The sequence below is a fragment of the Acinonyx jubatus genome, chromosome D4, assembly GCF_027475565.1.
Source record: "Acinonyx jubatus isolate Ajub_Pintada_27869175 chromosome D4, VMU_Ajub_asm_v1.0, whole genome shotgun sequence".
In the NCBI taxonomy this organism is placed as follows: domain Eukaryota; kingdom Metazoa; phylum Chordata; class Mammalia; order Carnivora; family Felidae; genus Acinonyx; species Acinonyx jubatus.
This window is the reverse complement of record NC_069391.1, coordinates 52,526,552-52,552,312: the sequence shown is the minus strand read 5'-3', so window position 1 is coordinate 52,552,312 and position 25,761 is coordinate 52,526,552. Positions and strand designations below refer to the sequence as shown.

Genomic DNA, 25,761 nt, shown 5'->3' with positions numbered 1-25,761 from the left:
CGTCTCCTGGTTCCTCCCTCCAGCTATTACTTTTTTTTTTCATCCCCGTTTCATCATTTACTTGGTCTCTAAACCCGCTTTTTCTGCTCACACCGCTAGTGCCATTTGCTCTTCTCTCTATTTTTCCAAGGAGGTTTGGTCATAGGGAGTGACGGTCCCCCCACCCCCCACCCCAGTCAGGGAATACTCATTGTGTTCGTATAAATCATCTTTGGGTAACATACAACTGGCCGACTGCTCCGGCCAGTAGATCTTGGAATGTGTCCTCCACCCAAAAGCCCTCCTGTCTCCCACATATATCTTTATCACTGGATTTCAAAGACAGATAACGCACAGGAAGAAATAGAGCCTTTTTTTTTTCAGGACCCCCCTCCTCCTCCCCAAAACTCACCATTGTACCCAATGGGAATGAAATTAGATAATTAAGATTTTTTTTTTTCCTTAGAAAATTTGCAAGATGAAGCCCCAAGAGGCAGAGCATGCCAGATGTTGTGGAGAGCATGACTGCTCAGTCCCTTTGGCCACACATGCTGAAGTCATGAAGTTGGGAAATCTGACTCAGGAGTCACCATCCAGTGTGGGAGCTGACAAAGCGCCAAATGGTCTGGGACAACTGGTAACCCAGCCAGTCCCTGGAGCGCAGGCCTGGTCTGAGGGCTTTCTTGGGCAGGGGTCAGTCAGAGGGAGACTGGAGCGCTGGGATTACTTAAGTGTGTTCTGGGAAGCCTTGAAAGGTCAGTTCAATTCTGGGGTCAGGATCAATCATGGGTTCGGTGTCCCTGCAGGTACAAGGGAAGTCCTGAGCACCCGGAGTGAACCTTGGGTAAATGGTGCAGCAACCTTGGATGCCTATGACAAATAAGACAAGATATCCAATAGTTCAAACGAGAGAAAGTGAGAAGTCTGTACTTCTATGCCTTTTCTATTTTGGCTTTACCTTTATTAAAATTACAATGTGAGGCAGTCATCACTTGCTATCAAAACGAACAAACACATGAGAGTGCACAAGGTTTTAAGTACAGGCTCTAGGTTCAACGTGTTGCTCGTGCAGCCCAATTACCACTCGTTTCCCTTCCGTCTTAGGCTATTTTCCCAGCTCCAAGTGGCATGTTTATGCCAGTCTTTTATGCATTCAGAAGGCTCGGCTCTTCACTCACTTTCTTCAGTCTTGACCCAACTTGGCAATGCCGGCAGGATTCTCCTCTTTGGCCCCGCTATCAGCCCTGGAAGCAGCCCTGGCCTGCCCCACCTCCCTGAAGAGGAGAACACCTTTCTGGGCTTCCCTGGAGAGCCATTTCCCGGGCGTGGAGTCCTACAATCAGCATTGCCCGGTTCTCAGAGGAGTTCACACAACGGTCACCTGGGAAACTTGCTTTAAATGCAGATTCCAGGCGGCCAGCCCCAGCAGTCTGGGTGGGCCCAGTGCTTCTGGAGCCAGGTCCCAGGTGAGTCTGACAGAGCTGCCGAGAAACGCTGGCATGCCTGGGACAGCTGCCTCAGGAACTTCTTTTTCCAAGGATGCTTCCGCATGCCGCCTTTGGTTTCCCCCACCCAGCAGGTGCAGACGTTAGCTAACAGAAGTTCTTTGCCCTACTGCTGTATGTCAGAGCATTTTACAACTAGCTTTCCGCAGAGCAGTAAAAAACAAAAGAGTGCAACTTAAACATAGCCAAACAACTTTTAACAGAGCAGTAAAGTGACTTCCTCACCGGCCTCTGCTCTGAAGCAGATCTGAGAAGCTCTGTTCACGCTGGACCTTTTTGTAAGTTTACCCTGGGCCCCTCTCAGATTCACCCTATAAGAGACCTGGACCGCCAGGTAGGTTGCAGTCTCCAAGGACCGTTACACTGGCTTATTTCAGACCTGTGTCCCCAGGGCCAGCTGGGAGCTGGCTGAGGCCTCGGGCCAGCTGGGTAGCGGAGCCTTATGCCCGGCGCGGCCTGGTGGCCTTCCGCGCGCTGCAGCATGGGTGGTCTGCGTGCTGGCAGAGCACAAGGCTGCGGGAGTTCACAGCCCCCTCTGGGGGACATGACGAATGGCTCTGCTGACAAACCGTGGTCTGCTTTCCATCGCCGAGCCATGAACGGTTTCGTTTTCAAAGCCAGAAAACAAACCACGGGAACCAGACACAACACATGCAGGCCACAAATGATGCAGCCATTTTCTCGTCTCAAGTAAGGGACCGGCAAAGGTAAAAGAAAAACAGCTTTGTTAGAATTCTTCGATGAAAAGTTAACACAGAAAACTCAAGTAGAGCTTGTAATGGTACCTCCTATACCGTCCCCCGCTGGGCCTTCCGACCTGGTTGAGATTCAGTCCTCTCTGGTGGACTGACCTATCAGATACTGGTCTTCTTCAGGGGCTTTCTAATTGTGCCCCAACCCTGGGGGCTTCCCAGGCCGCAGTGGAGGGGGATTTGGGCAGGCCAAGAAGTGCTCCCAGGCCCCTGCCCTGACCAGCTGCATTTCTGCCTGACTTACCAATATAGTGCCACCAAAATCCCTTTTGAAGGAAAGGTTTTGCAGGTAAAGAACATTTGAAATATTCTAGTCTAGGGGTGTCCGGGTGGCCGAGTTGTTAAGCATCTGACTGATCTCATGGTTCAGGAGTTTGAGTCCCACACTGGGTCAGCTTGAGCGCCGGTTTGGGTGAGCCCCACTTTTCTCTCATTCTCTTCCTCCCCCCCCCCCGCCCCACCCCTCATGGTATTCTCTCTCTCTCTGCCACTCCCTCACTTGCAGTCTCTCTCTCTCTCTCTGTCTCTCAAAAAAAAGGAAATATTCTAGTCTACTCTGGTCTCACATGCATTCCATTGGGTGGTTCCTGTGAAGAAAGGAGGAGAAAAGGATAGCAATTTTACAAGACGTGCATCGATTTCTGTGCCCCTCCTCTCTCTGATGTTGCCCACCATTTTCTTCTGTCATTCTCTGTTCCTTCCTTTAGACATGCACGTGATATTATAAGATTGCGTTATCAAGAGCCAGAAAGAAGTAGCAAAGAATTATGTCTCTGTAGATCACGACTGACAAGAAAAGCATTTTAGCTAACCAATGTGATAAGTTAGTCCTTGCCTCCACCACCCCTAGTTGGCGGACAGGTCTCCGGGATGCCTGGGTCCTGTGTGGCACACCAGCTCATGGACATAGGCCTGTCCTCTCCGTGTTCCTATAGCAACACTGGAACTATCACAGATAAACTTGGCCCTGGTTAATAATGGCTCACCCTTCTTTTTTTAATTTTTTAAAAAATGTTTATTTAGTTTTAAGAGACAGAGACAGAGCACGAGCAGGGGAGGGGCAGAGAGAGAGGGAGACACAGAATCTGAAGCAGACTCTAGGCACTGAACTGTCAGCACAGAGTTTGATGTGGGGCTCGAACCCAGGAACTGTGAGATCATGACCTGAGCCAAAGTCGGACCCTTAACTGACTGAGCCACTGGGTGCCCCAATGGTTCACCCTTCTATAACACTCATCCCACACATGAGTGTTCCCAAATGGCCATGTGCATCATCAGTGGTTTTGTTCCCTAGCCATTGCTAACTGAGCTAATCTTCCTAGTGCCATGGTGGATAGCACGGACACATGCTAATGCAGGAGGTGTGGTGAGAAGCAGGGTGATAAGTGTTGAGGGTAGAAAGTACATTGTGGGCAAAGGAAGAGAGGCATGAATGGATAATAAATGTACGGTAGGCTGGTGGGAGCACCTGGAAAGGAGGGTGGGGCCCGTGTTGTGTTGGGTTAAAGTAAAGTGGAATATTCTCTTAGGCAATTGGCAGACATTAAGAAGTACTTTAAACAAGTGTAGTGATCTCAATATTTCAAAGCCAACTCTGGTGGCTCAGTGGAACGTGACTAGGGAGTGGAGAGGCGATTAAGAGTAGCTTTCTGAAAATGGTTCGTTTGTTCAGTCATTCAAAAAATCCTTCATGGAGTATGTCAAAGGGGAGAAGAGTAGGGCTTAAACTATGGGGGTCATTGGAGAAAGGAGGAAGACATTCACGGCACATGTCCAACAAGACCTGATGACTGATTTGCTGTGGGTCTGAGGGAGGGGCAGGAGTCAGGGGTTACTGAGACCACAGACAGACCAATAGGACCATTATTCCAATGGGGACATGTAGGAAGAGGAGCTGTCTGGGGTGTGGGTGGCGGAGCAGTGGGGCTGTGTATGGACATGAGCTTCCTCCCTAAGCAACGAGACGATCCTAACATTCGGAGGACTTTCAAGAGATTTAACATCAATCCACACCTTCTAGAAAATTAATGTCAAAGCAAAGAAGTATGTTGTAAGATGATGTGAAACAATCAGAAGGTGCTAACAGGGAGGTCATCAAAGGAACAATTTATTCTAAAGGAGTGTGACCCAGTACTAATGTGAAAGCCCTTTCAGTATTTGTGCCTCTAATGATTCAGAGCAGGGCCAGGACATAATCACCTCACCTTCAGTGAGGGTGGGCTTCTTTGGAGAACTTAGATAAACATTTGGGCCTGTGGAAAAAATGCTGGCTGAATTTCTTTTGGGGAAAGATGTTCAAGGGAATGAGGTGAGAGCAGAAGATCCTATTTTTTGCCAGTTTTCTCCCCTCCCTCATCCCCACCCTTTCAGAACATTCTTCAGAGGTGGTCCCCCAAGCTTCTGAAATCCACACTTGGTGCCCACTTCCTCTCTCTCTCACACACACACACACACACACACACACACACACACAGTGAATATGGACAGCTCTGTGAGTTATTTGGATATTTTTTCCATATCACCTACTGCCCCACAGATGTGTAAGAAAAGATAGAATGGTTGGGTAATAGTAGAAAGAGCAGGGCTTTGGTGATGGACAAAACCCAGTGTTGAATTCTGCCCGATGGGACCCTGTGCAAGACGCTGAGATTCTCCGGACCTCAGTTTCTTTAAAACTTCTTAGGGCTATTTCAACACTGAGGTGATGTCTGTGAAATACCTTGGTAGGCATTTGATAAATATTAGGGTGAAATTAGGACTTTGGGTCTGTATGCTGTAAAGGCATCCTTGTTTCATTGTTCATCACAGTGAATAATGGGCCCAGCATATCCTCCAACAGGTAAAACTCTCTAGAAACAAAAGTTTAGCAAATATCAGTGTGGAATTTATTAATGTTTTATTTAATTACTTGGGGCATTTAATGAAAGAATGAATTATTAAGTGAGAACATTGATTGTTCCCTGTGTAGGGCAAGAAGATCTCCTGTGTATGCTTAAAATAGCTCCATAAAATGTAGAGCAGGCCATAGTAAATTAAAAAAAGGAAGGAAAATGGAATGGGGATTGAGAACACAATTTAGCCTGTACGTCTGCATAAAATGACAGCCACGCCCCAGTGATCCCACACACTCCTCATACCCAGAACTTGCAGCTCTTCTAGAATGGAGGTGAGTCCAGACCCCAAAGAGAATTACATGCTGCTGTAAGAAGTTGAAAATGTATGATGGCTGGGCTCGTGGGCCAGATAAGACAAGCTCTCTGGTTCCTGTGCCCCTCTAGACCCCCCAATATTTTTCATCCCCGCTCTGTGCCCTGGAAGACTTGCTTTGTGGCTTCTTGTTAGGTTTGTCCAATGGCAGATGCTCGCAGGATATGGAGGGGAGGGAGGGGAGAGGGCTTGAGGTATTTATCCCTCTGGTTCTTTCCACTGAGGTCATTGTCCCTCTCCAGTGGTGTCTGTCTCTGTGACACTCTCCTTCCACGTCCTAGAAGTTAAGTTCTAGGTTCCCTCTTCTCACCACTTTGGGCCTAGAGGTGGTGAACCACCCATGCTGGTCCACACAGCTGGGCTGGAGTGCTTAGTGCAAGGGGTAAACTGAGTCCTTCTTAACCAGTAACCTCTGAGTGCTTCCATGGGTTAAGACGCAGTCTAAGAGTTAATGGTTACAGTTTATATAACCTCGCATTTTGGAGATGAAGCTAAGTTATATTCCATATATTCCCAAAAGGAAAGCAATATTTGTTGAGGACCTACTCCTTGCCAGAATAGGGATATTTTCATCCTCATAGGAGGAGAAATTAGCATAGCATTATCCTCATTTTATATAGGAGAACATATGGTCAGTAAAATTAAGTAACTTGTCTAAAGGTACATACATAACTAGTGGGTTTCGGACATGAGTGCTGAACACAACTTTTCTGATTTTACCGAGCAGCCACACCACTTCAAAGAAGAACGAATCCCTATCTGGAATGAACCACGAACATTGCCAGCAGTTGAGGCATGGCTATCCATTTCTGTGTTCCACCGGGTTTTCCACGGCAAACCTTGCGAAGACTGCATTGTATAAAAGGTGCATCATTTACAAGGAGTCTCGATGAGGTAAAATAGGAGGGTCTCTCCTGGCGGCCCTGATCTGTGCTATCAGTGAGAAGCCAGAGGTAAGACAGTATTGAGCCTCAAATGGAGCTATTAAGAAAGAAAGAGAAAGGGATAGATAGAGACAGAAACGAGAGAGAGAGAGAGAGAGAAGCTTACATTTTGCCCTCCTTTGAATCTCGTGCATTGTGTTGCAGATGGTAGGCTCTGTGTTCGTACTAGTCACATTCACACCGAGAAATATTATATGGGGCTAGCAGGTGGAAATGCCCAGCGTGAGAAATGAAGAGAGAGAAAGTCTGGGCTGTAAAGGGAAGAAAGACATGAAAGCAGTTAGCCTAGGCTTTCTAACTAAATATTCTGTCAGTGAAATCTAACAGTTACTGAGGACGCACACAGCATAGTCCAAATCAGAGGTTGGCTGTTTTTTAGCTGGGCGACTTTTGATTATTCTACATCTCTTAGCCCTTTTTCCCCCCTAATGAATAAAACGGAACTAATATTACCCTGACTTACAGGGTCATTTTGAAGACTACGTTCAGGCATAATACAGTGCTTGAAAGTGTAGTGGGTCAAAACAAATGGTCACTATGGTCGTCAGCATTATCATCATCATCATCATCATCATCATCAAGGATTTCAAAGCCTGGTTGAAAGGATAAGACAATAAGAGTTGCTATTTAGAAGGAAATATGTTCATACTGAACAACATTTTCTCAAAAGGAGAATGAGAAAGCTGGCTCTGGTCCATACCTTCGACTGTTGGGGCAAGCTACCTAATTTCCCTGAGCCTCGATTTTGGCATAGGTAAAATGGGGCTAATAATGTGTCAGCTTCCCAGAATACTGTGTTAATGACATAGATGAAATAAACCTGTTACCTTAGCATATGGAATTACAAGGTAGTAAGAGGGGTAACTTGTAACACCCCTAGTCAAGATTTTGCCAACTTTGACTGCCGTCTCAATGGTGTGCGGTCCAGAACCAACATTTTAAAGATCCCTTTCAGTTTCCCAAAGCAATTTCTTGATTCATTTTCCTCTGTAATGTCCCCCCTTGGAAGAAATAGACTTGCATGTGTTAGCCAGAGAAGGTGTGTGAATAGGGATTGGGGGAACAATAATGGTACAATATGCTGTGCTCACATGTAGGCATGTTATGCTTCTAGTAAAATTAAGGCTGCCCTGAGAATTCCCAGCTCTGAACTTTGCCTGGGGAAAGGAGGGGCCCATTCTGCAGCTCTTGTCACTAAAGATACAGCAATAAGCCCTTATTTGGGAAAGTTTACTTTGAGGGGGGATGTTTTAAATTTTATTTAATAATTTCTCTTAGAACAGACAACAAATAGATATCAACCTCAGTTGAATTAACAACTATTTAGTGAGTGACTATTATACAGAAGACCGTGGGCTCAAAAACCCCATCTCTTTAAGACTTATCTTTTTTTTTTTTAATTTTTTTTTTAACGTTTATTTATTTTTGAGACAGAGAGAGACAGAGCATGAACGGGGGAGGGTCAGAGAGAGGGAGACACAGAATCTGAAACAGGCTCCAGGCTCTGAGCTGTCAGCACAGAGCCCGACGCGGGGCTCGAACTCACAGACTGAGAGATCATGACCTGAGTCGAAGTTGGGCGCTTAACCGACTGAGCCACCCAGGCGCCCCTCTTTAAGACTTATCTTTACATCAATCTCTGCTAGATTTAATCAGGTAGAACGCCACCAGGCTCATGGCCACCCTTAGAGGGGTTAACATCTGAATTCCTCTTAGGAGTAGCTGTGTGTGCCGGTGGGAATGACGCCCTGTTCTCCTGAGTTTATTCTCCTAAGTTCGTGTTCTGGGCAAAGAGGAAAGGGGGCAGAGGAACCCCCAGGCATGGGGTACAGACAGCAAAAGCCATTGCACGGAACTCTGGTTCCACGGCTGGTGAGCGGGTGGGTGGCGGATGGAGGGGTGAAGATGCGGTGGGCCAACAAAATGATGTGAGCCCGACGGGGCTGCCAGATAAATCGGCTGTTCCTGAGTTCCTCTTGCGGGCTAGGTTCTAATCATTTCTGATGTTGTCCTTTTCTTAAGAAAAATGCCTTAGGCTTTCCTGGTGACTTCTGCAGCAAGTTTTGGACAATCAGATAGCGAACCTTTTTGTGAGGTGCAAGAAGAAGCCAGTGGAAGAGGGAATCCAAGCCCCCTTGAATATGCCCCAAGTGCCTGTTTCGGTGGGCTTCTGATAGGAGGCTACAGCTCACGCTGGTTTGGCAATAGGATAGCATCAACAAGACAGATCGTATGACCAGGGTGTTGAAGAAAAAGACTGAAGTAGGTCCTCTTCTGCAGGCAGCTAGGAAACTCCAAACACACACATGGGACAGGTTAGTGTGTGTGTTGGCCAAATATGAAGATGGAAAGAAAGAATGATTATCAAAACACCCACCCACCCTTTTGGTGGCCATTACTTGGCCGTGGAAAAGGCAGCTTACGACAAACTAGATAGAGACTCTGAGAAACCAGCGCTGCATGGAGGTGGTTTCCAGGTTAAAAAAAAAAAAAATCTTACTAATCCCTGCTTTGCAAAACATCAACGAGTACGTGTAATACTAGCAAGACCTGAGCGTTCAATAAATCAGAAAACAATGGAGGCATTGTCTGAACTCGCCAAACGGTCCTTAGCTCCACAACGCCAAACACTCTCGTCTGTGTGCAGCCAAAACTCAGCCCAATCTTATCGAACTAAACTGATTTATGAGAGGAAAAACCAAAAAAGGGAAGCAGCAAAATAATGATATTAATTCTAATAATGCATTGACTAGGGTGCATATAAATCACTGTCCCCACTCAGATTGATTTCATAAGGGTAAGAACTCCATGTGAAAGCCCATCTCCAGCCGCCCAGGGCCTCCTCTTGCAGATAGAGCTGAGGAGAAAGGGTGGGGGGTCTGCTGGAAGTTCACAGGAATTTTGCCTGAGAAAGGCCTGTGGGATCAACCCCAGAGGTACCGATGTAATTGGCCACACACACAAATGCTGCCGCATCCGAACATTTTTGGCAACACATGAAAGCCTCGTTCCTAGAGGCCACTTGAGTGTCCAAATAAAAGGGGATTTTTGTTAGTGAAAACTGGAAAGAATAACCCATCCTAGGATCAGGCTAATAGGGCCTGGCCTGTTAAAATGTAACACAGGGCTGGCCAGAGTTTGAAGTGTTGTTGGCAAGGATTTGGAGCAGCCTCGAGGAGAGCCAAGAGTGGCTTGCAAGGAAAACTCCTCTGCTGGTGAGGGAAGCTTTCCGTGGCCCAGAGAGCCCCCGTGGCCCGCCTCGAGGGCAAGAGCTTCTTCTGGGGCAGGGATCGTCCATGCATGCAGAGGGCCGACAGCCCGGGGTGGGTTCTGCCTCCCCCCGCACCCCAGACTCCCCTGCTGAGTTCCCCATTCCGCCCACCAGCAGGCTGTGATTCTGGGCTAGTGAGGTTCTGTGGCTGACCTTGGGGGCCCACTTGTGCTCATAGCCTGGGAACAGCAATTGCTCTCCGTGACTTTGCAGGGTGTTGACAGCTGTGGGCTGAGGGATCTGGGGAAGGGAAGCAGAGAAAGTGATGTTGCAGAAATAGGCCACAGAGGCCTTGTCTTATCACCAAGGGCCCCCAGCTGAAGAAAGTTCTATTGCTGCTTGCTTCACAAAGGAAATGCCTTCTTTTACTGCAGGCCAATCTTGGCCTTTGTGTGGTGCAGAGGCTCCGAGGCTCTGCATCTGGGGTTGCCAGATAAAATATGGGGTGCCCAATTTAATTTGAATTTTTGATAAACAAACAGTAGCATTTATGCCCCGAATTTAAGTATATATGTCCCGAATATTGTATGGTACATAACTATACTAAAACAATTATGTGTCGTTTTTTGTGAAATTCAAATTCAACTGAGCATCCTGTATTTTTATATGTTGTGTTAAGGAGAATTCTTAAAGGTGCCCCAGTGACCCTCACTTTTGTATAACCTCCTCCCCAAGAGTGTGGGAGAAAATCAGGGGCCGTGAAGAACACAGCTCCTGTGACTGATCTACATTACATGGCAGAAAGGAATTTTTGCAAACGTGATTAAGGTTGCTGATCAGTTGACTTTGAGTTAATCAAATAGAAGGTGATGTGGGCAGCTGCGCCTGACTGCACGAGCTCTTGAAATCAGCAGCTAGAGGCTGGAGACATAAGAAGTCCAAGATTCGAAGCAGTCGCGAATTCTCCTGTTGGCCCTGAAGGAGAAAGAACATGGCTGTGTGGCAGAGAAAGCCTCGTGGCAGGGAATAGTGGCTAGTCTCCAGGAGCCAAGAACTGCGCCCCAGTTAGTGGCTGGCGAGAAAACAGGGACCTCGGCCCTGTGCCACGATGAACTGAATTCTGCCAATCCCCTGCAAGGACTGGGGGGAGGACCCCAAGCCTCAGGAGAGATGGCACCTCTCCTGGCCACCCTGATGGTCACTGCGCGCGGCCTGAGCAGAGAACCCATCCATACCGTGCCAGACTCCTCACCCTAGAAACTGTGAGAGAAGAATTTGTGTTGTTTTAAGCTGCCAGCTTTGTGTAACGTGTTCGGTGGCAATAGTAAGCAAATTCATTTGCTAAATCTGGCAGTTCCTTCTGTGTCCTGTGGTGTCTAAGTCAGACCTATGCAGGTTCTTGGTGTAGGCAGAAAGGAGAGAAGATGAAGGGACAAGAGAGACCAGCGTACGTTGGACTTCTTGTTAGAAACCACAACAGAAAAAGAGCAAGGGGAGGAAGACAGATCATGTATTATCTGATTTGGCACCTGTGTCTTAGCAGGAAGGCATGACCTGGCCTCCTGGACCCCAGAGCACCAAAGTCTTGGTTTAAAACTATAGATACATCCACACACACACCCCTGTGTGTCTTCCTTCCCTGGGAGGCGTTTGGGGGACAAGCTTGTCACTTGTCTCGGAGACAGATTCAGTTGGTAGTTCTGCAAGAAAACCTGTAGTGACAGCCAGAGCACATTACTGACCCAAAGTTACAGAAACACATGCACTCCGTGGAAGGATAAACACGTGCACGCGCATGTGTGTGTGTGTGTGTGTGTGTGTGTGTGTGTCTCGGGGTGGACTTTCCCTGGGCATTGATTCAGCTTTCTTTCAGGTCATGTAAATGAGCCCTCATGGTCTAAAAGAAACTTGGATATCTTTTTTAAAAAGGTCAGAAGACCTGGCTTTATATTTCAATTCTCCGAATGTTCTTTTGCTTATGGATTCCCCTAAATTCTCTTTCCAACAGTTTCTTCTGCCCCTCTGGCCTCATGCTGCCCTTGAAAGTGGCCAGAGGAAACTCTTAGGTGTCAGCCAGTCAGCATGGAGAGATTCTCTTTCATCCCCCTGAGTGTCTGGAGATGTGAGTTTAATGAGAGGCATCGACCTTTGAATTATACAAATGGACCTCTTTAGCAATCACTTCCCTCCCCAGTCCATACCCACCCTCAGCTTTTAATCTTCTCAATTATATTTCCTTTTCATTGATTACTACTTTGCTAACTTTCAGATTGAGCAGGCAGTAAAACCTCAGCCACACAGGTAATGCAATTGCTCTTCGAGCCTGACGCCGGCATCTCACCTCCTGAGGGGGCCCCCGGGCCTCCCTCCCACCCTACTGAGTCTTGGCAAGTACACTAGTCTTCGATCAACTTTCAAGATGGCCCCTTCCATCCAGAGATGTGTGCAATCCTGATTATGAAGATGGGATTTCAGCTTTGAGCTTTAAATAGCACAGATGAGGGGGGTTTGCATGCTGCCAGAGTGTGGGAAGGATGCTCACAGAGGTTGGCTATTTCCCACTGGGCCTGGGAATGGGCAGGTGATAGGCCGGGGAGCAGGGAGCTGTGGGTTCTGTTTCCCACCTCTGCTCTGACTTTTTGAGTCTGACCTTTGTTGAACCACTTAACTTTCTGTGCTCTCCTTTCGGTGCCATCTGTAAGGGGGAGACAATGACACTTGTCTGTGAAAATGCTTTGAGGGATGTTGGCATAAAAGACGCAATGTAAAAGCAAGTGATGGGCAATGTTTCCCATAAAGAGCCCCTTGTTTGCATCTGCAAGAGGCCCCATTTGAGGGCTAGGAAGAAAAATTGAGACATTTCCTTGATACGGAGGCCAGGCAGAGGACATGGCTCCCGACCAGTTAGAAATCCTTTCTGTGGCTGGGGGTTCCTGAGAAGCTGCCGGATGGGAGCCCCGTGAGGTGCATGCTGGGAACTGGCCACAGAACAAACAGATCTGAGGTCTCCGCACCAGGAGGACCCAGTGCCATATCAGGATTAGCCAAGGGACCTGGCGAGCAGTAAGGGGGGCTGACTCCCTGTGATTTACGGGCATTGACGCAGGGACCTGGCGGGGGATGGGGGAAGGCAGAGAACTTTGGGGACATTTTCAAAACTGGAGGTCGTTCAGAGGAAATTACTCAATAAAAACCAGGTTTCTCTAACTGAATAGATCAATTTACAGCTCATAAGGTGGAAAAAGTCTGAGACTTCAAGATTCTGGCTGGGCGGGTCTCCTAAGGTTTCCTCCCTTGGCAGGGCAGCTGTGGCTTTGGCTTTCTCACACCGGGCACCCCTTCTGTACCTTGAAGGGCCAGCATTTGTTTCTCTCTTTCTCTGCCACTTAATTTTTTCTGCTTGAGATTCTCCTCCTCCTCCTCCTCTCTCTTCCCCTTAAAAGCCTCCCGCTTTCATTCTTCACCTCCCTACAGACCTATTAGAGAAGTCCCTACCATTTTGTTTTCCTGATAATATAAATTCTTTTTCCATGATTCCTCCTCTCAGCTGCCTCCCCTCCCCACAGCTAGTCTCCAGTCCCTCTTCTCTCTGTTTTTCCATCAGGTCCCCAAAGCCGTTGCCTTTCTCCTCCAGCTGCCTGTGGTCTGTTTGGCTGCACACCTCTCAACCTCTCTATTTCTCCCTCTCTGCCTTTTATCATCCCAGCCCTTCTCTTTGGTTGCTCTCTTGGCTTTTCTCAGTTGCTACTGCAGTAATTCATCACGAGCATCCAGCAGCGCCATCATCTACCGACTGAGCTTCTGTAAGTTGCACCGAAGCAACAGCGTTCTCAGGGCGGCAGGGTGGTAGGAAGATGGGCGGGGCACAGACGGAATTGTATTGCAACTCCATCATCCACCTGTCATAATTCATTTCTGTACCCATAACCCATATATCTGTCCATCCACCCATGCATCCATCCAAGCCTTCACTCATTTAACCATTCGTTGATTTCATTTATTCAACAAACTGCACCATATGCCAGGCAAAGGGCTAGACACTTGATCGAGAATGATGATCAAATACAGACACGGGCCTTGACTTCAGTAAAGGCTAAGGAGTTGGGACCAAGACTCTCTCTCATCAGAACTTGACTTATTTAGGAATGGAGAATTAAGCTGAGATCTGGGGGCTGAGAGGGAAGAACATGCAGGTTGGGCGGGGGGAAGGCAGGTTTTGAGAAATCCTGCCCTTCCTCATCCCTACTAAATCCTCTCCTAAATGCTGGCCAAGGGCATTAGTTCTTCTAGCAGAAGTCAAGGCTGTTAGGCCACAGAGCTCAAGTTCAGCACATCGGATGACCTGGTAATGGTGACTTGAATATATTTAGACTAAGTGGCAAATAATAGACATCAGTCCTTCCCTGGGAACAAGCTTCATTAGGAGATAGAAGGTCATGGCATTTCAACACCCAAAGGTGGGAGAGCATAGGGAAGAGCATTCTTTCTCGTATGTGGCTTTGGCCCTAGGATGACGTGGTCACTCCACATGGTGCCAGGGGTAGATTCTGAGGGCTCAGGTGACAGCACGTGTTTCCTCCCCAGCCTGCTCTTTCAAGTGTCAGTTGGCTAGCCTGACAAGCTGCTCCTTCTTCCTTTGGAGCCTCGGTGCTTCCATAAGCTTTGGAGACCAGGCAGTTCTAGAAGTCCAGAACTACCCCCCTCCCACCCCCACTTCTCACTGGCACTGGTCACAAATTCAAAGCGGCCATTGGGTTTCATGGCTTGATGGCCTTGTAATTGTTATTGGAACTCACTGTGGATGGATTTACGGTAATGAACTCACCTAATAGCGAACCCGTCATGGGCCTTTTTGCAGACAGGATCTTTCCTGAGTGAAGATATTAGAAAACCATTCTGCAAAGGAAAAGCAATACTGACTGGTGACTTCAAGTTTAGGAAAAACACCACTGTTCGGGTTTTTCTGTTGGCATCTAACTTTAAACACTTCATTGGCCAGTTGCTAACCAACATGGTTTTTGGCCAGAGCTCTGTTTATGTTGGCACCAAATGTATGTATCACAAGCAGTTTGTGTGTTTCTGGGCATGTGTATATGTGTGTATGAGTCTGTATATGTTACAAACTCCAAAACTTTTGAACACAAGGTTTTGTACTCTTTTTGCAGATTCTTCTGGCCAAGAAAACAGGCAACTGGCAGGCAGGGCATCCGTGTGCATTAATGACTTGCTTTCAGGCCACCCCACCCCATCGCAGCCACCCTCTGGCTTGGCCTGGCCTGGCACTGAGCTCTCTTGGCCTCCCTGGACCCCTGTCCTACTGAGTTATGAATGAGTGAGGCGGCCCCTGCCCAGTAAAAGAGGCTCCGGGGACAGTGGGTGCTTTCTGGGTCACCTCAGTCTGCAGGACCAGGGGGCAAATCATCAGGAATGCTTGGGACCAGGAATTTACTCCTCGCTGGGGCCAGAAAGGCTCCATGTTTTGTGGCTTGGCATTAAGCAAACAACTGCTTTTTTGTTCTCTCCTCAAATTATTTGTCCAAACAAAAGGCAACTGTCATGGGGAGAAAAGTACAATTTTTCCAGCGTTTGCCCCTTCCCGCGCCCCGTCTCACAGCACGCTCTCTGACTCTGTGCGTTTCCACAGCCCAGTGTCGGATTTCCAGCCCACAGAAAGGCAGGGTTTGCTGCTTCTAAATGTGAAATCCACCTTCCGCCTCTCTCAGTCCTGCTGACCCAATGCAGCACCAGAGCTAAGGGCAAATTTTACAGCTGGCACCTCTCCTCTCCAAAATCCCAAAAGGTTTCCCAAGTCCGTAAATCATGAATCCAGAAACATTTCCTGGGAGAATGGAAGTTTGGATAAATAGTGAGTCCTAGAAGAAAGCAGTCTGTTTCCTTTCCAACTCCCGTTTCTTCTGAAAGTTTAGCAGTTAGATCTTCTGCCTAACAGAGGATTGTTATTTAATTGCAAGGCATCCTCATGGTGATGAAGCGAAAAGACGTGGCTTATCACTTTGTATCTCATTAGAATATGGTAAAATATGCTAAACAATCTAACTAAATGATACGGAATTTAATCTTCTTCCCAGGCTTGTTGGGATTAGGCTGTGTCCTTATCTACCCAGTCCACTCCTGATTCTCCTTCAAGACTTGGGGCAAATGTCACCTTTCTGGTGGGGACGTCTCGTGCCCCCTGACCTAGAGCCGCCCTCACCGACCTCTGCAGAATTAGGGCCACCTCATCTGTGCTCCCCTAATTCTCCCAGCACTGGCACAGTGCAATGTTTACACTTTTGTTCCAAAATAATTTTAGATTTACAGAAAAGTTGCAAAAAAAGTATAAAGAATTCCTGTACACCAGAATTGCTCAATCTTTTCCTCATCACTCTCCAAGTGCCTTTTTAGATATTTTTTTTCCCTGATTGCTTTCTGACTTGAAATTTTAATACCACAGATAATGTATACCTTTTTATGGACTCTAAGTATATCTGAACTTCACGTGGAAAAAGAGTAAGATATTTTGGCCTCCAAGAACAGTTTTTATTTCTTTTTTTTTTTTTAAGTTTATTTATGTATTTTGAGAGAGACAGAGAGAGCATGAGCGGGGGAGGGGCAGAGAGAGTGGGAGAGAGAGAATCCCAAGCAGGCTTCACGTTGTCAGCACAGAGCCCGACATGGGGCTTGAACCCACAAAACTGCAAGATCATGACCTGAGCCGAAATCAAGAGTCAGACACTTAATCGGCTGAGCCACCTATGTGCACCAATAATTTTTATTTCTTTTAGTGCAATATTGCTTTGTGCAGAATACATGTTAATAGAGCCTGTTTGAGAGTAAGTCGCAGTCATGGTGCTTCTTTACCCCTAAATATTTTAGAAAGCATTTCCCATAAGTGAAAACTTCTTCTTTGCCTTTTAACAAATTTTTTAAAAAACACTTCCATCTCTTCCACATAGCTATAAGTTTTTCAAGGTCAGGAACCTGTGTCTCAGCCATCTTTGGAGACTGAGTACCAGAATGGGGCCTTGCATGTTGAAGGAGCGATTATAAAATAATACATTTCATTAAGATATAGCATATGTCATGCATTTTCATATAATTTATATACGCTAACAATTATGAAAAAAGTTTCTTTAAATATAACATATAGAATATAAGATATAGCATGTTATACACAATAACACAAAAATACATTCTTATTTACAAATGAATGGAAATCTTAGGGTCCACAGCATTGATTTCAATCACAAAGTATTCCATAGTTTCAGAAGCTGGAAGAAACTGGGCTGAAAATTCACAGACTTTGGAATCTGCCTCAAGCCCAGTGAATAAAACAAGAAACCACTCACCTGATGTCAGTTTCATAGAACAAGAAGGAAACTCTGAGTCGGTAGAAATTGGCAGCCACCATTTCAGTCTCAGCATTTACGCTGCTCTTCGGGAGGCAGTATAATTCAGTAACTCAAACACTTTCTTGCTCTCTTGCAGTCACTCTCAAATATTTATTGGCAACTTTGCATTTGATAAAAATATACTGGAGTTGGAGGCTCTTGAATCCTAGTTTTTATTTTCTATGTACTCAAACAAGTTATCTAACCCATATTTGCCTTGGTTTCAAGGGATACAGGAGGGCTGATGCATAGGGGCACTTGTACCCCAGTGTTTATAGCAGCACTTTCAACAATAGCCAAATTATGGAAAGAACCTAAATGTCCATCAACTGACGAATGGATAAAAAAAATTGTGGTTTATATATAAAATGGAATACTACTTGGCAATGAGAAAGAATGAAATATGGCCTTTCATAGCAACGTGGATGGAACTGGAGAGTGTTATGCTGAGTGAAATAAGTCATACAGAGAAAGATACCATATGTTTTCACTCTTATGCAGATCCTGAGAAACTTAACAGAAGACCATGGGGAAGGGAAGGAAAAAAAAAAAGAGCCGGAGAGAGCCAAACCATAAGAGACTCTTAAAAACTGAGAATAAACTGAAGGTTGATGGAGGGTGGGAGGGAGGGGAGGGTGGGTGATGGGTATTGAGGAGGGCACCTGTTGGGATGAGCACTGGGTGTTGTCTGGAAACCAATTTGCCAATAAATTTCATATTAAAAAAATATTTGCCTTGGTTTCCTTGATTGCAATATGACTATTAACACATTGTGCCCTGTTCTGCTCCCAAGTCACTGGTTAATACGGTACTGAAAGAAAGTACTCACAATACATACATCTGACACATGTTTTGTTTCCAGAATACACAGAGAGCTTTTACGACTCAATAAGACAGATAACCTAATTAACAAAAACTTTAGCCGACACTTCACGAAAGTTTTTAAAAAGTAGCCTATAAGCCCATTAAAAGATACTAAACATCATTAGCTATCAGGGAATGAAAATTTAAACCATAATGAAATACTACCATACACCTGTTAGAATAGCTAAAATTACAAACATCGACAATACCAAATGTTGGTAAGGATATACAGCAACTGAAACTCTCGTCTATTTTTTGTGAGAATGTGAGACGGTGCAACCACTTTGAAAAAACAGTTTGTCGGTTTCTTCTAAATTGAAATATACACTAATTAGGGGGCGCCTGGGTGGCTCAGATGGTTAAGCGTCTGACTTCAGCTCAGGTCATGATCTCATAATTCGTGGGTTTGAGCCCCGCGACGGGCTCTGTGCTGACAGCTTGGACCCTGGCACCTGCTTCAGAATCTGTGTCTCCTCCTCTCTCTGTTCCTCCCCCACTTGTGCTCTGTCTCTCTCTCTCAAAAATAAACATTAAAAAAAATCTAAAAAATAAACATGTGCTAATTGTGTGTCCCAGAAATTGCATTGCTAGGTGTTTACTCACGAGAAATAAAAACATTTGTCCACACAAAGACTTCACGAGAATGCTTATGGCCGCTTTAGTCATGAGAACCTAAACCTGGAAACAATCCAGATATTTATTAATGGATAAAGAGGAATTGGAGTATGTTTGTACAATGGCATACTGCTCGTTAATAAAAAAGGAGCAAACAGCTGATACCACTGGTCCATATGACAGAATGGAAGACTCTCAAAAGCATTACACTGCGTAAAAAAATCCAGACACAAAAGAGATCATCCTGCCTGATTCTACTTATATAAAAGTCTAGAAACTGTAAATCCAATCAGTAATGACAGAATCCGTGGTTGCCTGAGGGCTATGTTCTGGAGAAGGGACACGGGATTGGTGCAGAGGGGCACAAGAAAGCATTCTGGTTCGGTGGAAATGTTCCTTATCTTGACGGAGCTCTACTTTTTCGGGTGTGTAAGTTATCACAAGTCATTCAACTCTATGCTAAAGTGGGTACATTTTATGTATTGTATGTTAATTATACCTCAGTGAGTTGAGTTTTAGAAAGCATATACTCAATGTGAGTATTGAGAGCAAACCTTCATCCTCGAACTCTAGAACTCTCCATTGTGCTTCTTCCATCAGGGCTTGGCACAGGCACCAGAGAGCACTCCCGTTGGGTTCATTCATCAGAAGACCTAGTGGCAGAATTGCTGGTGTTGTGGCCTGAATCAGCTTCTCCTGCTTGGGCCTCCCTTGAAGCTTGTAACCTTCTGCATTGCTCAGCAACAGGGGCAGAGGAGTACATCCATATCTGGCATATGTTGCCTTCAAACTCCAAAAAGGGCCAAGCCAAAGATGTATCACTTATTCTTAGTGGTGAGGTATGCATGGTACAGTGAATTTTCTTTCACTTTGGAAGAAACATTCTGATACTATACAGATATCTGAACTTCTAGAAATGTCTCTAAGATCCCTGAATTTCCAATGCATGTATCTCCCGAACTCTGACACATATAGGTTTTATAGGGTGTCTAGGATATCTGTTTCCGCTTGCTCACTTGGTCTTTTAGCATTATGCCATCTAAACTATAGTCCAAAATTCTGTTCTGTGGGCTGTTATTAAGAGGATCAAAAATCCCTCTGATCTACAACAGATTGCAGGTTGCCAGAGGTGGGAGGTAGAGGGTAGGCCAAGTGGATGAAGGAAGTCAAAAGTTACCAACTTCCAGTTATAAAATAAATACATTCTAGGGATGTGATGTACACTGTGGCTATAACTAATAATACTCTATTGCATAGTTGAAATTTGCTAAGAGAGTAAATCTTAAAAAAAGTTCTGACCATAAGAAAAAAATTATGTAATTATGTATGGTGACTCACGTTAACTAGACTCATCGTGGTGATCCTTTTGCAATATATACAAATATCAAATTATTGTGTTACACACCTGAAACTAATATAACATTATATGTCAGTTATACCTCTGTAAAAAAAAAGTTAAACATGAAAAAAAATCCCCCTGATCTAAATTATGGCATAAAGCAAAAGAATTAAGCAGTTCTGAAGATTGGCATGGTGAATATGTATTGTTATTCCTGCCCAGTAAAAGAAAACTTCTTCTAATAGAGAAAATGTATTTACCAGATCAATAGCCATCCAGCAGACCCACAAGGTGAAGAGACGACATTTAGAATAACGGCTTGAATTGTAGTCATCACTTAACAACACTTAAAATAATACCCCATAATTTTCTATCCATCTTTTGCAGAGCCAAACAGGCCAGTTAGAGATGTGGTAGGGATCACCATCTTTGAGACTTTAAATTCTTTGTTGGTGGACTACCTGTGCTATAGAGAGGAGTGCTTCACTCTCTATCTGATTCTAAAAGCCCTCACTCTGCAAGTTAAGGGGCCACTGTGGTTTTTCTACCAGTTGCTGAGTATATCTACTCAAACTACATTTTCAGGAACTGTGGAAATAACAGAAGAACATACTCATGGATGTAATGGGGCCACTGAGAGATTCACCTATACCCAAATTCCTTTTGTTCAATGGACTCTCATAAACATCCATTTTTACCTATGGATCATGATGGTTTTCTGAAATACTAGTGATTTGCATTATTTCAGAATCAATGTCCAATTATTCCTAAAAGGTCCAGATATTTCTCTTTTTCTAGTATGAAATCATCTGTAGCTTGCTTTCCGGTCTGCCACAATGCTTGCCACTCCGATTTGTTTCTTAGATCTGTTATGTTCACTTTGACTATCCCCTGTTGACTCTTGAGTTCATGATCCTGTGCTTTAATCCCTTGATCAACCCTTGTCAGGGCCAAGGCCCAGGAGAAAATAGAACTGACCTATATCGAGAGAATAAATGTCTTTTAAAGCAGAAGATTTCACCTCCATATCCCAAATCAGCCAAACTTTCCTGGAGTAATTCTGTAAGTTCCCTGCCCATATGGAGACTAAGCTATTCAGCAAAAAGAGACCAGGACTAACTGTTCTGGGATGAAAACTTTTGTTCAAGCCTTTAGGCAAGACCAAGGCAACTGCTCTCCAAGGGAATGTCCCCTGTTCACAAATGTCTCTCTCTAAACTTCTTTACGACCTGGTAGCCCAGAGTCCTTCATCTCTGTGCCTGAGTTGTGACCTCTTCTGGTCTCGAATCTTGTCCCCATCTCAATACCCCTTCCTGCTTAGCCCAGCTGAGCACTAATAGCCTCCAATATCATAGGTGGATTTTCATGGTGACTGTAATGATTTTAAAATATATCCAAAAATTCTTTGACAATTCTCCCCTTAGAAGGTGGAGCCTAATTCTTATCCCCTTGAGCATGGGCCCAAATGAGTAGCTACTTTTTGAAAAATTTTCTTTAAAGGTTATTTATTTATTTTTGAGAGAAAGGCAGAGAGAGTGAGTGGGGGAGGGGCAGAGAGGGAGGAGAGAGATAATGTCAAGCAGGCTCCACGCTGTCAGTGCTGACACACAATGTGGAGCTCAGCTCACAAACTGTGAGATCATGACCTGAGCCGAAATCAAGAGTCGGACACTTAACCGACTGAGCCACCCAGATGCCCCTGACTGATCAACTACTTTCTAAAAAGAAATCAAGTGTGGTGGAAGTGGTGGTCTGTGACCTCCAAAAGTAGATCATAAGAAGCATTGTGGGGACTGTTCACTCTAAAAGAGTCAGGCACCATGTTGTGAGGACATTTAAGCAGCTCAAAGAGAAGCTCATATGAAAGAGAACTGAGGTCTTCTACCAACAACCAGCACCATGTGAGTGAACTATCTTGGATGTGAATCCTTCAGGGTTAGTAAAGCCTTCAGATGATTGCAATCCCAGCCAAAATCTTAACTACATGTATCACTAGAAATATTGAGCGAAGCTATTCCAAATTCCTGACCCACACAAACAATATGAGATGATACATGTGTATTGCTGATTTAAGCCACTTATGCTTTGGGTTAATTTGGATTTTGTTGTTGTTGTTTATTTTTGGGGTTTTTTTTTTTTTTTTTTTGACCACAAAAAGCTTCATTTGTTTACATTGGTTCTAAGGCTTGGGAAAGGGCTCCCAGGTGGTTAAAAATCTTTCTAGTGGCTGCAGGGAGAGGGTCAGGCACAAGCCCTGGCACCAGGGTTACCAGAGGGGTCCTCCAAAGGCTTCTGGGTCTAATAGGCCCCCAGTCATGCTTGAGGGTGAGCCTTTTGAAGAGATACTCACCCATCCCAGCCTGGGAGCAAGCCAGCTTGCAGAGGCTAGTCAGGTGGTTGTCCATCTTCTTGATGGGCACCTTTTCAACTAGGAAGTGGTTCTCCAGGAAGTCACAGATATGATCTCCATGGGCAGAACTCAGGGCACACAGATCTGAAAGGGCCTGGTTCAGGTTTTTCTCCAGAATCAGGACAGCTTCCATAGCTTCCAGGGTTTTATCCCACGCATCTTGGGATGGCTTCTGCATGTTCTGGAAGAGGACACGGCCTCTGTGTTGGTTTTGCATCTTCAAGAGATGCTCAGTGCCCTTGAGCTTCTCTACAGCCAACTAGTGGAAGAAGTGGCCCACATCCTCCAAAGCCCCATGCCGTGATCGAAATAGAAGCCCAGAGAAAGGTAGGTATAGGACACCCATAGACACATGTTGACCGCTGAAGGCAGCCTCCACCTGGGTGGAATCATTCTGACAAATCTGGGAGCTCATGATTGATCGGCAATAAGGAGCTAAGCTCAAAATAAGGTGTTAGCTGCTCCTGGAGGGAGTGGGCGGCTGAGAAAATGGCTCTGAAGGTTGTGACTGGAAAAAAGGTTGGAGGGTGGTCAGAGGCTGATAGAAGGGGCTTCCCTGTTCTGTTCTGTCCAAACACTGTTGAAGCAAGGGACAGATCCGCGGACTGATGGACACTCTTGGTTTTGGGCTAATTTGTCATACAGCAACAGATAACTAATACAGTGACTTAGCAACGACCTCTTTTGCTGTCCATGCTATTACTCATGCCCATCATGGGAATTATGAGCCAGATGAGAGGGAATAATTTGTGATAGATCAGTGGGGAAGATATTTTGGGAAATGTGACCATTCCTTATACCATACCTCCTCATAAACTGTGACAGCCCCACTGTATAATCTGCCTGTGGATATCACTAGATTTGTAGGGACATTTACATTTTTTAAAAACTTTAGAACTTACAAAGAAATATCCCACAAATGTTTCTTTGTATTTTCTTCCCAAGAACTCTATGGAGGCAGGCAGTGCAGCTATTATTTTCCCCCGATTTAAACACGAGAAAACTCAGGCCCAGAGTTTCAAATTTCAAGTGACCAGGATGTGACAAAGTCAGGGTTTGAACGGAAGCCTCTCTGATTCCACATCTGGGTTACCACCATGCCCCTTAAAGAAGTGCCATTCCAGCTATGTGGGTCAGTTAAATTCGATTCAGCATATTTAACGGCAAGAGATAATATTTACAAAGTGCTTGGTGCAAGGCAAAGTACTCACTAAGTGGTAGCTAATACTATTATTATATTTATGGCACGCCAAGTGCTGGGAATACAGAGGTGAACAAGGCCAGGCCCTTTTTTTAAGGAGCTTGGACTAGGAGGAGAAGCAGAGCCGGCAGAGGGATATGCTTCCAGGCTGCCTTAAAAAGCCAAAAAGAAAAGAAAAACAGTATGTAGAGGCCAGGTAAGTTAAGGCCGGGGGCGAAATGCCCAGGGTCCTTTACGGATCAATGCTCTGTCCCCTCTCAAATGAAAGGGCAGAACCCTCCCACCACAGTCAAAATGCCCCACAGCTGCTTCTGTGGGCCCTGGAGGGAAGAGGAGGACCTGGAGGTTACAGAATGGCTTCTGTGGCCGAAGGCATCCCGAGGTCCTTGGTGCCACCAAAGGTTTTCCTGAGCGGGGAGGAGAACCCTTCTGAGTGGCCTGTTGGGGGTCCTGTGCAAGAATTGAGGATGGCCTGTTTTTGTTTGAATTCTCCTGTTTTGTTTTGTGTTTTTTAATTTTTTTTTTTGAAATGATCACCAAATTCCCATCATTCTTTGTATGCAACACCCATTAAACCTAAGCGATTCTCCAAGACAAAGAAAACACCACGTCTGGGGACATGTGCCAATGAGAAGTCCATGACCTTCTCTTGCTGGGGCACTGGTATTTTTAAAGCAACAAATGCGTGATATTGAATATCCCAGTAAGGCTCCCTTCTGAGCAGATCCAACAATTGTCCCGGAGAAGAAACAAACTGGGAAATGCCCCCAAACCATTCTGGGGCGCCCGCAAAACAGATCATCAAATTCCTTTCCCTAATCAGGAAGGCAGGGGGTGGGCTGTGCATGTGTGTGAGTGTGAGGATGCTGCTCGCCGTGGTACCGAGACCCAGACTGTTGTCCTTTTGTCAGCACAAGTGAGGACACTGGATCTTTCGCTCCCCGCTGGAAGAACATGAGACACAGGCCAGCTCCTCTCCAAGGACATTTTGCACCCGGAGATCTTTGCCTCAAGGCAAAAACATCGACTCTGACTCTTTTGGCCCCTGCACGGCCTCTGGAAGGCGAAGCCCTCGTTTGGCCGTGTGCACGACTAAGTGCCGAGCTGATGTGGCAGAGTGAACTCCTCCATGCCAGCCAGTGATGCGGAACGCCTGAGCAGGTGGGGCTGAGCCTGCTCGACCCTGCCCTGCCGCGCCCCGCTGCTCCTCTGCCGGCCGGAGCACCGGGGTCGCCTTTCTGATCCTTTGTTTTTCAGCAGCAAGTGGAGGCAAAGGTTGAGGAGAGGGAAATGTGATCTCCAGTGAATTGCAATATTTTGCTTTCTCTAATCCTATTCAGGTGGTGACTTTCGCCAAAAGGAAAAACAGGCCAACACGCGGGATGGTTAAAAACCCTGATTGTTACCCCCGACAATTGTGAGTCGGCTGAACTGAATTCTAGTCCCAGTGATTCACTACTAATGGGCCTCAAGTTCTGACCTAAGGTTTAAGATGTGGCTTATGCTAAGGAGAGGAGGGCAGTCGTGGGAGGATCTCTGCTCTGGAGAGGAAATGGGCCACAGTGGGCAGCCTCTGAGCCTGGCCCAGACCACAGCTGGCTGACGGCCGGGCACTTCCTCTAGGGCTGCGTACTATGCACCTGCCGTGGGCTTCTTTTCTATCGGGGCTGGGCTTCGGGCAATGTGTCCCCCCCCCACCCCCCTCACTCCTCGTCTCCCAGGCTGCGCTTGGTGTGAGAGTATGCAGAGATGGTGGCAGGGACAGTGCTCTATCATCTCCTCTTCCCAGTGAGGGTCTCCCCAGTGAGGAGAGTGGAAAACACTGTCTTGCATGAATAATATACCTTCCTCACTCTTTTGAAGAGTTCAGAGCACCTAGCAGACAGAATGTTCTTCACCCTCAACAACTCCCTGAGGCTAAATCAGGTTTTGATTCCCTCCTTGCCTTTTTTTTTTTTTTTTTTTAAATAGATGAGGCACTGACAGCCCACAGCAATTGGTCTTTGGGAGTGAGCTGTGCAGGGGCAATAGGAAGCAAGCAGGGAAGAGCTGACTGGGTGTGTCCTTTATGGAGGCAGGAAATCTCTTGGCTAATCCTATGCTCAGTCACTACAGGAAGTTGAAAAATCACACCTTAAAAAATAATTCCTTGTTCCAGAAGCTGGTCAACTAATAATAGGGTTTTTGTTTAGCAGGAAGGTTCTCTTCTAAGAGGATGCTGGCAGGTCGTGAGGAAATATCATTGCAACTACATGCAAGCAGTTGCAAAGACCAGAGAAAGAGTAGTGCAAACAGTAGTCCCATTGAGCTGAAGAAATGCAGGCAAAAATTCTTCATCAGATG

At 45.8% G+C, this 25,761-nt stretch overlaps 1 pseudogene; it reads right to left on the bottom strand.

Annotated features, from left to right (window-relative positions):
• Positions 1–21,975: 21,975 nt before the first annotated feature.
• LOC106969765 (ferritin light chain-like) lies at positions 21,976–22,632 on the bottom strand (annotated as a pseudogene).
• Positions 22,633–25,761: the final 3,129 nt, after the last annotated feature.